Raw genomic sequence first — 12,788 nt, forward strand, 5'->3', positions numbered from 1 at the left:
AGAGAGAAGGAGAGAGAGGCAGAGTGGGGAAAGGAGGAGAGAAACAGAGACAGAGACCCTCCCCTTCCTTACTCTGGTTGTTTCTGTAGGGATAAGGAGACTAGTAACAGTGCTAATTGCAGTGGAAAGGATGATGATGGTCTTGTATTGAGTATGTCTCATTTTGCCCGTCTTGAGCCAAGCCTTCTCTAGGTGTATCTCACTGAATGATCACAGAAATCGTAAGGGGTGATTGCTTTTTCTTATTCCCATTGTACAGAGGGGAAAGCAGAGGCTCTGAGAGGCAAAGTGACTCACTCCAGTTACCTGGTGATAAAAGCAGTTATTAGCACTGGGTCGTGCTGACCTCAGAGTGGGGCTCTTCCTGCCTCCCCACCGCTGCCTTGTGGAGAAAGAGGGAGTGAAGATGTTGCTGACTTTCAGGGTGGCAGGGGAGTGTCGGGCGTTTGGGAGCCCTTCTTGTTTGTTCCAGAGGGCTTCAAAAACTGGCACTTTTAAGCCACACGGTGGCCCTCGAACTGTGCAGAGGGACTGCCCCCCAGACGCTCCTCAGGTGTGGTACCCTGGGAAGTCTTTCTTCTTTCTAGGCTGCTTGGGGCTTTCCCTCTAAACTGATTCCTCGGGACCCTCTTGGTGTCAGGGGAGATGTTGATAACGCTTCTCTCCACCCCCCACTACCCCACCCAGAGCACTGTAGTGCTCAACAGCCGAAACCTACCCAGGGGTCAGCCCAGAGCGAGCTCTCCATAAATGGTCACCATGATAATGATTACTCTTGGATCTTCTCTTGGGCCCACACCCTCCACCCGTGTGTGCACGGCAGGTGGGTAAAAGGCTTCTCCCAGCTGAAGAGAGAGTCGCCCCTTCTACCCGCTCTTTGCCCCTCTGGACCCTAATCAGTCACCACCCCAGCAGCTTAGAGGTGAGCCTGGGGGAGCAGAGGGCTCTGGGGCGGCCAAGGAGAGGAGAGGGAAGGAGGAGTTGGCCAGTGTGCTGCCACCGAGGGGGTAATACATTATCCAGGGCTAATGAAAACATAATTATCTTCTTTTGGCTGCAGAGAGGGGCTAATTTAATAGGCTGCGATCGAAAGGCATCTGCTGAATTCACCCAGCAGTGGAAACACTTGAAGGGCTGGGGCGGAGGGGGGATGGGGGAGCGGGCAGAGCACTTCTGGCTGGCAGAGCCCTGCAGCTGTGTCAAAGTGGTGGCTCTCCCAGGGGAGGGGAGCCTGGGGGCTGTGGGGCAGAAGCAGCAGAGAGGATGTGGCAGCTGACAGGTGTCCTCTGTACAAGCTGGGGCTCCTTTCTTGCTCTTGAACTTGGACCCGTACTTTGCTTCTCTGAGCCTCAGCTTCCCCATCTGTAAAATGGGGCTAACCCCGACTTCCTCCCATTAACTGGGAGGAATAGAGAAATGAGAGAGGAGTCCTGGTGCCTACTCAGCAAATATTTAACAGAACCTCCCCACTCTCCTGCTGCTTTGCTGGGTCGGTTCTACCTTAGCCTTCTGGTCTTAGCATAAACAGCCCCTCTTTGGAGAAGCCCCTGCCCCTCCCCTTTCACATCACAGCACACTTTAGAATGTTTGCTGGTTTACAGCTGGACTGTCACAGCTCCACAGAGGCACAGCAGGTCTGTCTCATTTATCCCCGGAAGCCAGTGCTTCTCAAAGCATGTTCCCTGGACCAGAGGACTCAGCAACTCCTGGGAATGTATATGAAAGGCCAGTCCTTGGGTCCCGCCCCAGACCTGCTGAACCAGATACTCAGATGCAGGCTGGGAGCTCTGTAATTTGCCCAAACTTTCTAGGTGGTCTTGATCCATACTCAAGTAGGAGAACCTCTTCTTAAGCCCTAAACCCCCCAAAATGTTTGGTTGAATAAATGAATGAAGAGCTTGCTGGGGTCCAGCTATGTATCAGCCTTAACTCCCTAATTAGCCATCAGCTGCATATCAATCCACCCAGGGCCCCTGATTCTGGAAAAGAATTCAGCTTTCAGGCCTGCTGCTGGGGTCTTGGCTGGGGAAGTCACTCAGATGGGCTTATGAAGGATTGTGCCCAGCGGTCAGTCTTGAGAAGTTAGAGTGAGAGGCCCCGGCACTGCGGCAACCTTGGAGATGACTGTCCTCGACCCTGGTTTTTTACACAGGGAAGTCAAGGTCCAGGGAGGTCTGGCAGCTCATCCAAGGGCAACAGCCAGTTAGTGGCCCATCAGATCCCTGCCGTGGCTCCCAACTCAGGATCCCTGAGAGGGCTGGGTCACCAGTGTGGTCCTGGAGGGTCCGGGGGATGGCAGGCCAGCAGAGCCAGGGTACAGGAAACAGAGTTGTCTAGGAGCCTGGAACCCCTGGAAGGTGTGAGGGTGTCACAGTCTCTGGAATGGCTGCTGTGGTCAAATACCCTGCAGACATTTGCAGGATTCTGACAGGGAAGAAAGGAGGAGGAGCCCTTTAAGGCTTAAAGAGGCAGCCTGAGCATAAGACGCACTAGAACATCTGACTCTCAGACTTGGCTTTGCCACTAGTGGGCTGTGTGAGTTTGGGCAAACCCCTTGGCATCTTTGGGCCTCAGAGGTGATCCTAAACCAAGGATAGTCAGCTCCCTGGAATGATATGCAAAATCAAGCAGAAGTGTATTTTTCTGGGGTAGAGGATTCGTAGTATTAAGTGGTTTTTTAAAAGAAGGCTGAGAGCTGGAAAAGGTTAATTGCAACTGAACCAAATGATATCTCGGGGCGCTTTAATGGGCATAAAAAGGAGATATCATTGCTGAGAAACCTGGAGGGGAAGTTTGCCCGGCACCCTTTGCCCTACGCAGCCTATTTGGCAGCGAGGCAGTTCCCCAAATGACCGACAGATGGCGCTAAACCTTCACTGTAGCTTTCCTGTTCGCCCCAAGACCGGCCAGGTAGGTCCTGGCTTCTGTTTACTCAGCTTTGGGGACCAGGGGCCTGGGTCCCTGCTCTGCGGGGCTGACTTGAGTGGGATGAGAGTGCTGGGACACCTCTGGACTGTTTGTATCTCCTGGTTACCACCCTGTCTTGCAGCGTCTGTCCACAGAGGAGGCATCGAAAAGGATATGAGCATAGGGGCATTAGTGTGTAGGGGAGGGGTGGGGGGAGGTCTCTACCCGGGGAGACAACCTGAAAAATAGGAAGGGACCCTAAGTTTGGTGTTCATATCCCCTGCAACCCAAATATAGCACCCCCCAACCTGTGCTTCCCCATTCCAATTCAACACATCCCAACTCTCAGAACCCTGTAAACCTGGAGCGTCTGATGGTCTGTCACTGGGGTGTGAGGGGCCAAAGTATGTACACCTTGAAGCCAGCGCCACTAGGGAACAGAGGAAGCCGGCTGGGTCAGAGACAGCAGGAGTGGTGGGGCCTGGGCTAGATGGAGGGCGTGCCCCCAACTAAAGGGCTTCATGTGCAAATGTTTTCAAAGCAACATTTTCTACCAGGTTTGGCCCTCCTGTGTGAGAACTCTGAGCAAGAAAATGGACTTCAGCACCTGAGTGGAGGTGTTTGAGTGCAAGGGAAGTCTTACAACAAAAAAAGCAGAGATCCTTCACCTGTCACAAAAATTGCATGAGATGAGGGCTACTGCTGCCTGGACTCTGCCTCCGCAGCTTATGAATCTGTAGGTCTCAAGAGGTGGTATTTTTTTTTTTAAGCAAACTCCTGGGGGAAACTGAGGCAGGTGGCCTTCTGGCCCCAAGTTGTCTACTCTGTGCCGGTCCGTCCACCCCAGTGAGCTGGGTGGGGCCTCATCCTCAGCCTGCAGGCACTTGGAGTTCAGTGACACAGCATCTTAGCAGCAGTGACACCCCCTCCCCCACCAAAGTGGCCCTCTCTTGTAATTCTTCTCTTCCACACCATACTGCAGACATGCACAGAAAAGATGACACACCTGGGCTTATTTCTAAGAATTGAGGAAAATTCTGAGACTAGTTCCTGGGAGACGGTAACAGGGAGGTGGTAGAGAGAGGGCAGGTGCAATTCCAGCTCGGTATTCCAGAAAGCTACCCAAAGTGGGGTCATGGTGTGTGACCTTGGCCAAGGCGCCTCCCCTTTCTGGGTATTAGTTTCCTCTTCTATAAAATTAAGGGGGTTGGACTGGAGCAGAGCTCCCTCCTGTGTTCCAGGACCTCCCTGGGGCTCTGCAGCAGTGTTTTGGGCACTGCCAGTCATGCCAGTGGAGGGGCAAGGGTGCTGGGGACTCTTCTGCCATTCCTGGGTTGACTTGCTTCTAAGCTGACTACGTATCTAGCTTCCTCCTTTAGCTTTCATTTGAAAAACAAATGAGAGCAACAAGTCCGGAAGCTTTCTGTGGCATCTTCCATTGTCCATTTAATAGGCATTCATTATTGCCCCCTCTTTTTTGGTGGGCCAGGGGCTGGGGCACCTGAGACCCCCCCTCCTATCCAGGCAGGATTTCTGGCTCCTGGAACACTCAGTCCAGTGGGGGAAATCAGACAAATGACCAGCCCATCAGCAGTGACAAGCCAGCTTGCTGGTGAGCTGGCACCATGCCGACTATACCTCCCCGAACCCCAGAAAGGGATCCTGCTGGCTTTACTCTGACTTTTAAAGCCATAATGAGAGAACACACTTCCTTCTGCCCGGCCTGACAGCCCAGAGTTTCATTAGTGTCATGTGTTTTGGCATTTGATTTATTCAAACTGACACTCAAGCAAACTGTCTTATGCTCCTCTCTAATTGTGGGGAAGAGAAGAGTGTGCAAGTTTATGGTGTGATTTCAAAGCTTCAGAGTCAGTCTTGGGTTTTGCTACTTGCTGGCTGTGTGACCTTAGGCAGGTTAATTACCCTTTCTGAGCCTTGGCTTTCTCAACAGTTAAAAATGGGGACGATGATAGTTCCTACCTGATAGGATTGTGCTGATTAAATGAGATTGTGCTTGTGAAGTCCTTAGCACAGTATTTGGTACTCAGTACAAGTTCAATTAATGGTAGTTCCCCCTCCTTTTGAAACTATTATTATTAATTGTGTGGGGTTCTTGTCTCTGTTTTGAGATCAGAAGCTCTTTGAGGGATTTGGGCCATATCTGAATCCATTTTTGATGTTCTCCAATATGCCTAGCAGTTTGCTGGCACATTCTAGGCACTCAATAGCTAGATTGAGGTAATTGCATGGAGGAATCAGGAGAAATTCTCTGTTACAGTGGTTCTCAAAGTCTTGTCGTCAGACCAGCAGTGTGAGCATCACCTGGGAGCTAGAAATGCAAATTTTCTGGACCCATCTCAGACTCACTGACTCAGCAGCTCTGGAATGTTGTGGGGTGGGGGTGGCGGTCTGGCACTTTGGGTTTTTACAAGCCTCCAGTAATTCTGATGCATTTTTAAGTTTGAGAATCACCTTTCTACACCAATGACTTTCAAACTTGTTTTGAAACTTAGCAATATTAAAAAAAAAAGTTCCAAATGAAATCATATGCAGAAGTCAAGATATAATAGGTGAAAGAGAAGCTACTTAGGAATCATGGGGTAAGGGCAAGACCCCTACCTGCCTATGCTTCTCCTAGGAGTCCTCAAACACTTAAGACTTCTGGAAATAGAGTTGAAAAAGCATGGTCTTACGATTTTTCATCCTCCTACTCATCACCTACCCGCCCATCTATCCACCTACTCATGCATCCATTCGTACACTCAGTATCACTTAGCACTTACTTCATTTAAGCATTTCATATATGTTACCTCTCACCTGCTTGGTAAGTGGCAGAGCCAGGATTTGAACCCAGCAAGACTGGCTCCAGGGTCTATGCAACTAACCATTACATGATGGTTGCTGATACTGAGAAAGAAATGGGAAGAAGGAGCAGTTCAGGGCTTAGAAAGATAGGATAGCAACTGACAAATAAGCTAAACATCACTTCTTCAAGATCACCATGGTTACCATTTTCAGAGCACTTCCTATGGGCCAGGCTAACCCTCCTTCATCTTCACAGCCACCTGGCAAATTGGATGTTACTGGCCTACTTTCTGGGGAAACTGAGGCACCAAGAGGTAGAATTACTTGCTCAAGGACACACAGCTAAGCACTGGCAACCCCAGAATTTGAACCTAACTTTGTTGGACTCCAACCCCCATAATCTTAAGGGGATTAAGAAGGTGAAGGGGAAGCCTTAGAAAGTTGGAGTGATCTCAGGGCAAGGGGTCTGTTGATTGGGTTTGGGGACAAGGTTGGGCTGACCCAGCCTTGGAGCCAAACAGAAGACAGAGAGACAAAGAGGATGAGTGAGAAAATCTGGGCTCTTCCTGAACTTTCTAGCCCAGAGTATCCACACCACGGTTGTATCCCACCAGCTGACGTTATGAAAAAGTGTGTGCACACTGGGGCCGAGTGGCGGTGGTGGTTTATTCGCTAAGCCATGTCCATCTTGTGACCCCATCGACTGTAGCCTGCCAGGTCCTCTATCCGTGGGATTCTCCAGGCAAGAATACTGGAGTGGGTTGCCATTTCCTTCCCCAGGGGATCTTCCCAACCCAGGAATCGAACCTGGGTCTCTTGCCCTGCAGGCAGATTCTTTATCAACTGAGCTATAAGGGAAGCCAAGTGAGACTGGGCCAAATCCTGGCTCTGTCTCTTGCTGGCTGTATGACCTTGGGCAAGTTACCTAACATCTCTGAACCCCAGTAACTACTTGCCTTTCAAAACTTTGAAAATCATGTTAACAAACAAGGCACTTGGGTAGGTAGTAGGCATTCAAATAATGCCATATTGCCAAGTGCCATTCACTGATTCATTCACTCAGTAAATATTGACTGTAGCACCTGCTGTCAGTGCCCCAGCCAGTTCACCTTGGTGTCCACCATTCATTCCCCTATGTGCCCACATCCAACTTCCAACTGTCAGCACCCACAGTGCTTTTGTAGAGGAAATAATGGGAAACTAACATCCTCCACCCTCTGGAGTGCCTTTAACCAATGCCTGACAGGAGTTGTAGGACCCCGACTCCCTTGACCCCTGAGGAGGGTAACTTTGAGATGTATGGTCTACACTGGCTCCCAGGTGCCCCCACAAGGTTCAGCTGTGGTTGCCCACAGTGGTAACTTGCTAGATAGTGCACCCTTTCCTGGCTCCTTCCCTTCCCCATCCTACCTGTACACTCTCCTCTGGGTGTTTCCTGGGATTACCTCTTGAGGAAATTTCCTTGTACTCCAGCACCTCAGGTTCTGCTTCTGGGACACAAAAACTCAAACTAAACTAAGACATTAACTAAACTCCCACTAAGTGCCTACCAGGTGCCATCCTATGCCTAGGCTAACCAGACAGGGTCCCTGCTGTCAGCACACTGCCTACAGTCAGACCATCAGAGAAGCAGACAGAGAATAAAAAAGCCTGTAAAGATTGAACTGCTTTCAGTATATGAAGCCCCAGAATGTTAAGGCCTCTTTCTTAGAACACGTCCAAGAATCACAATTATTTTTCTCCAGTCTTTCCATGATGACCCAATGAATAAGCATTTTGAGGCCAGAATCTACATCTTCTTGTTCATTTCCCACTCTCCTGCAAATTGCCTAGCCCAGGGCTTGGCATTCACTTACCTGATAAAAATTCAGTGAGCACCCAGAGTATGTTCTAAGTTGCGGGGACACAGCCAGCAGTGAGTAAAAGAGACCCGTTCCTAGCCCTCACGGAGTTGACCGAATGCAAACAAGTAAAGCGGAGAAGGAAATGGCAACCCACTCCTGTATTCTTGCCTAGAGAATCCCATGGACAGAAGAACCAGGGGGCTACAATCCACAGGATCACCAAGAGTCGGACATGATTGAAGTGACTTAGCACAAACAAGTGAAGGCAAACATAATATAAAAGTCCACAAGTAAACAAAGACTATAATGTCATTCTGCGATAAATACAATGACAAAGACAGCAGGGCAAGGAGGAGACAGAGAGGGAGCTGTGGCAGGGAGAGCATCTTGGAGGAGGTGCAGACCATTGGTGCTCAGTAAAAGTTGTTGAACACAAGAAGTACAAGCTTTAGCTTTTGCTTTTACAATGAGTAACACCACAATGAGAGGAGCATCTTCAACACAGAAAACTATTCCAAGCACTTCAAACCCCGCTGACCCCTCTCTGAGTTGATGCCACAGGAAAGATTTCAATGACTTCATTCAGAAATCTGTTAGGTCCCCAACACAGACAAGTACTTGGGCCAATTAACACCCCCGAGAGGAAGACAGCCTTGATTGATCAATACGAGTAGGAGTGCAGCCAGAATCAATGAGGTGCTGTCTGAGGTCTTGGGAAACCACACGGCACTGGAAAAGCAGGTTCTGGAGCAGTTTCTGCAGGAAGTCTCATGACCACGAAGTGGCTAAAACCAGCAGCGGTGAATCCTCACTGCCTGCTTCCTTGGCGATGGGCACATTGCTAAGAGTATCATAAGGGCCACAGCCGTTAGAGGCTCACAAAGACCCTGTTTGCTGCTGATGTTGTTTATTCACTAAGTCGAGTCCAACTCTGTGACCCCATGGACTACAGCCCGCCAGGTTCCTCTGTCCAAGGGATTTCCCGGGCAGGAATACTGGAGTGGGTTGCCATTTCCTTCTCCAGGGGATCTTTCTGACTCAGGGATTGAATGCAAGTCTCCTGCATTGGCAGGCGGATTCTTTACTGTCTAAGCCACCAGGGAAGCTCAAAGACTCTGTTAGGTGCTTACTATCATAACCCCATTTTCCAGGGGAGGAAATAGAGGATCAGAGGAGGTTAAGTAACTCGCTCAAGGTCATGCAATGACAATGCGGTTTGTTAAGGGCCACAAGGGGGGCTGCTAGTGGGAGCATAGCGGAGGTGTGCCTACTCAGTCTGGGGTAAAAGAACTCCTATGCCTGTGGGTGTAATTTCTGAGTTGAGGTATGGAGAAGGTTGAAGTTGATGCAGGAATGGTGGGAGGTAAGGAGGGAGAGAAACTCATTCCAGTAACATGCAATGCTTGAAAGTGAGGGCACATTCAGGAAGGAACCTCTGGGAGGTAAAACGTTGCCCAAAGGTAGAATTAACCCCTTGCCTTATTTTGTGTGGTTCAGGTTTAGCCAGGTGGATGTCACATTTCCGGAGCTGTGGTTTAATGCTAGGCTGGCTGGCACTCCCCAGAAGGGCTGTGTGGATGGTGTGGGTGTCTTAGGGATGATTCTGGGGGATTCCCTACTCCTCCAGGTAGCGAGGTTGTCCTTGTGCCTGTCTCCCTGGGCCCCATGGAGATCCCCGTGGTCACTGATTGGACTCTACCATCCCAGCAGGATGAAGGTTATTCATGTTGATTCTTAGATTAGCTTGTGGAGTCCACAGAGGTAATGAGTGATTAGGGGTGAACACAGCATTTGATGAGGTTGTCAGCATGTGCTGCTGCCCATACCCAGGGTGGCAGTCTCTTACCCAGGCCCTCTGAGGGTGCTGTGAACTACATTGAGCAGCTTGATCAGTGGTCATCTGTGTATAGTCTCCAAGGCTCTGACTGTGCCCCCAAGCCCCAAATTGCTTGACATGACCCTCTTGTTCCTTCTCTCTGACCACGCTCTAGTCTGAGCTGCCATCTTCCTCACCTAGGACACTCCGGCAGCCTCAAGAGGCTTCCTGCCCACTGTGATCCAGTCTCCCCGCACAAATCAGAGTCACCTTTCCAAAATGCAAATGTGACCACGTCAAAGTCTCCAGTGCCCTCAAGTGCTTAAAGCCCAGATTCTCTAGCATTTTTCGGTTCATTAATTTTTCCAGCCCACAAATGGTGATTGAGCACCACTGATTCTTCTGAGGTCTGATGAGGCATTAGCCTCTCCACCGACTTGGCTGTATTGCCCTTTTGGTAGGAGTGAGTCTTGTGAGGACATCTCTTGTTTTTGTGGGCCCAGCATTTACATCCCTTCTTCTGGCAACTGCACCCCAGTTTTCACTGGGGAGTGCCCCCTTTCACATGCAGTCCTGGAGCCCATTAGGCTCAGCAGTTCAGCTTTTCCTCAAAATCTTAGAGCTACCTTGAATTCCTCCAATACATTCCTTGTTTTGTCAGACTCAGTAGATGGTGCTTGAAACCAAAGAAACCCTGATGGGTGGGCTCACCTCTCCTCTTTCAGCCTGAAAGAGCTGTGAGTTGGCTATAGCTTCCCCAGGTCCACTTGGACCCTTCTGCACCCTGCATGGTGCCCTTGGAGGCTGAACCAATCAGCCTAGTTCCTTGCACCCAGCTTGCAGGGGGATTCGGCCAATGGAAAGCATCACATAACAATGTGGGTGGGAAGACAGAGAGGCTGGGTTTAATCTTCCTGGGTCCCTCCCTGAGGGCTAGAGGTGCAGTGGCTGTGCCCCTCTGTTAAAGGCAGTCTTTCACACACAGTTCACTCCCCAGGTCCTGTTAGCAGCCCCTTCCTCTTGCTCTTTGAGGCTCCCCCTAGTTCTGGTTTTGATCTCCTTGCAGTCCAAGGGACTCTCAAGAGTCTTCTCCAGCTGTTGAAGAAGATTCTTGAGAGTCCCTTGGACTGCAAGGAGATCAAACCACTCAATCCTAAAGGAAATCAACCTTGAATATTCATTGGAAGGACTGATGCTGAAGCTCCAATTCTTTGGCCACCTGATGTGGAGAGCTGACTAATTAGAAAAGACCCTAATGTTGGGAAAGATTGAGGGCAGAAGGAGAAGGGGGCAACAGAGGATGAAATGGTGGGATGATATCAGACTTCATGGACATGAGTTTGAGCAAACTCCAGGAGATGGTGAAGGACAGGGAAACCAGGCATGCTGCAGTCCATGGGGTTTCAAAGAGTTGTACATGACTTAGCAACTGAAAAACAACAACAACTAGTTCTGGGTCTTGCACTGCCTCTTGATGGTTCCCCTTGACCCGGACCACACCTTTGTAAACAAACCCTCCACAAATCTTCCCTCCAATTACATAGTTTGTATGTGTATCCTTTTCTTGCCAGGGCCCTGACTGTTTCAGGGGAAGCATCTGCCACCATCTGTGCCTGCTTGTTAGAAGCTATGGAGGGTCTCCCAGGGTCCTGGGTGTATGGGGGGTAGGGTGGGGGATGGAAGGCCTGGGAGAAGACAAAGAGAAATTTCCTAAAGTACCCCTAAAATGGGAACGCTAAGAAAAGCTCCAGATAGAACAAGCTCTGAGCTGTAAGTTCACCATTTCCTTGCTGTGTGACCTTGAGAAAAACCACTTCCTATCTCTGAGGCACATCTCATCTGTAAAATGGGAATGATAATAGAACTTCCTGCATCAGGCTCTGCTGGAGAGTCAATGATATCATGGTATTCATCCATTCATTCATTGACTCACTCAACAAATATATATTGAGGGACTTCCCTGGTGGTCCAGTGGTTAAGACTCTGCTCTCTCAATGCAGAGGGCCCAGGTTTGATCCCTGGTCAGGGAGCTAGATGGCACAAGCCAGAATCAAAAGGAACTGTATGCCACAATGAAGATCAAAGATCCCACGTGATGCAACCAAGACCTGGTGCAATCAAATAAGTAAATAAAATTAAATATTAAAAAATGTATCAAACCCCTGTTATGTGCCTGGCAATGTGCTGGGTGCTGGGGACCCCAGCAGAAAGCACAGATACTGCTCTTACCCTCGAGCAGCTTCCAGCCTATGTGGGGAAAGACACGTAGACAAAAAGCCATACAACCAAATATCCAATCGTTCACTGTGGAAGTGCTTCTACGAGGGACCCAAATGGGACTGAAAAGTCTTCTCTGAGGAAATGGCTAGTGTGTGAGCTGAGCCTTGGAGGAGGAGGAAGGCCAGCTGGAGGGTGAACCAAGATAACAGACACAGCAGGGGCAGAGGTGGCTGTTGGAGGAGCTGCAAGTGACGGGGGAACAGACGATGAGGAAGAAGAGGTGGCAGAGATCAGGGTAATCGAGCTTTGCCTCCCTCAGTGATGGGTCTGCATTTTATTCTGAGCACAAGAAGAGACATGCGTGGTCTGATTTATGGCTTGAAGGACCACTCTGGCTGTTGTATGAAGAGCAGACTAGAGAACGGCCAGGATGGAGTTGGGGAGACCAGAAGGGGACTGTTACAGTTGCCCAAGTGAGACAGGATGGTGGCTTAGGCTGCGGAAATGGCAGTGAAGGTGGAGGAAATGAGCTGAGGCAGAGATGGCCTGCTGGCCACCACAGATCCACTTTCATAGTGTACTGTTGTGGCTGGGAAGCAGCTCTCCTGCCAGAGACTACACTTCCCAGTGTCCTTTGTGGCTGGATGAGGTCATGTGACTTGTTCTCACCAATGAAATGAGAGCAGAAGTGATGGCCTCATTTCTGAACTGAAGCAGTTAAGAGCAGGTGTGTCTTTCCCACCTCCTCTTTTCCTGTCCATTGGTTGGAAGCAAAAAGCCCTACGGGATGGTGGAGGCATAAGATGGGAGCCCCTTGGGTCCCTGAATCACCATCTGGACCCCTAAGTGACTTTATTTGACCTATGTACACATTTCTCTTCTACGGAGCCACTGAGATTGTAGGGTCTAACTGTTACAGTTAGACTAAGCAATGGGCAGACCAGTTAGGAGAAAGAACCAGCAGGACTTGGTGATGGATTGGATGAGCAAGAAGGAGGTCAAGAATAACTTCTATATTTTTCATAGGCAAAACACTCTCTGACATAAACCACAGCAGGATCCTCTATGACCCACCTCCCAGAATATTGGAAATAAAAGCAAAAATAAACAAATGGAACCTAATTAAAATTTAAACCTTCTGCACAACAAAGCAAACTATAAGCAAGCTGAAAAGACAGCCTTCAGAATGGGAGAAA

General features: G+C 49.6%; 1 protein-coding gene and 1 non-coding gene across 5 annotated transcripts in view; one reads left to right on the forward strand and one right to left on the reverse strand.

The window, feature by feature from the left end:
• The window catches only part of NOS1 (nitric oxide synthase 1), a 194,045-nt gene that overhangs the window by 127,747 nt on the left and 53,510 nt on the right, over positions 1-12,788 (reverse strand). The gene's annotated exons all lie outside the window — the stretch shown is intronic.
• TRNAE-CUC (transfer RNA glutamic acid (anticodon CUC)) lies at positions 11,330-11,402 on the forward strand. Its single transcript has one exon. It is a non-coding gene; the product is annotated as a tRNA-Glu (tRNA).

The sequence above is a fragment of the Giraffa tippelskirchi genome, chromosome 11 (genome assembly GCF_054371585.1).
Source record: "Giraffa tippelskirchi isolate mGirTip1 chromosome 11, T2T-mGirTip1v1.2.pri, whole genome shotgun sequence".
NCBI classification, from domain to species: Eukaryota; Metazoa; Chordata; class Mammalia; order Artiodactyla; family Giraffidae; genus Giraffa; species Giraffa tippelskirchi.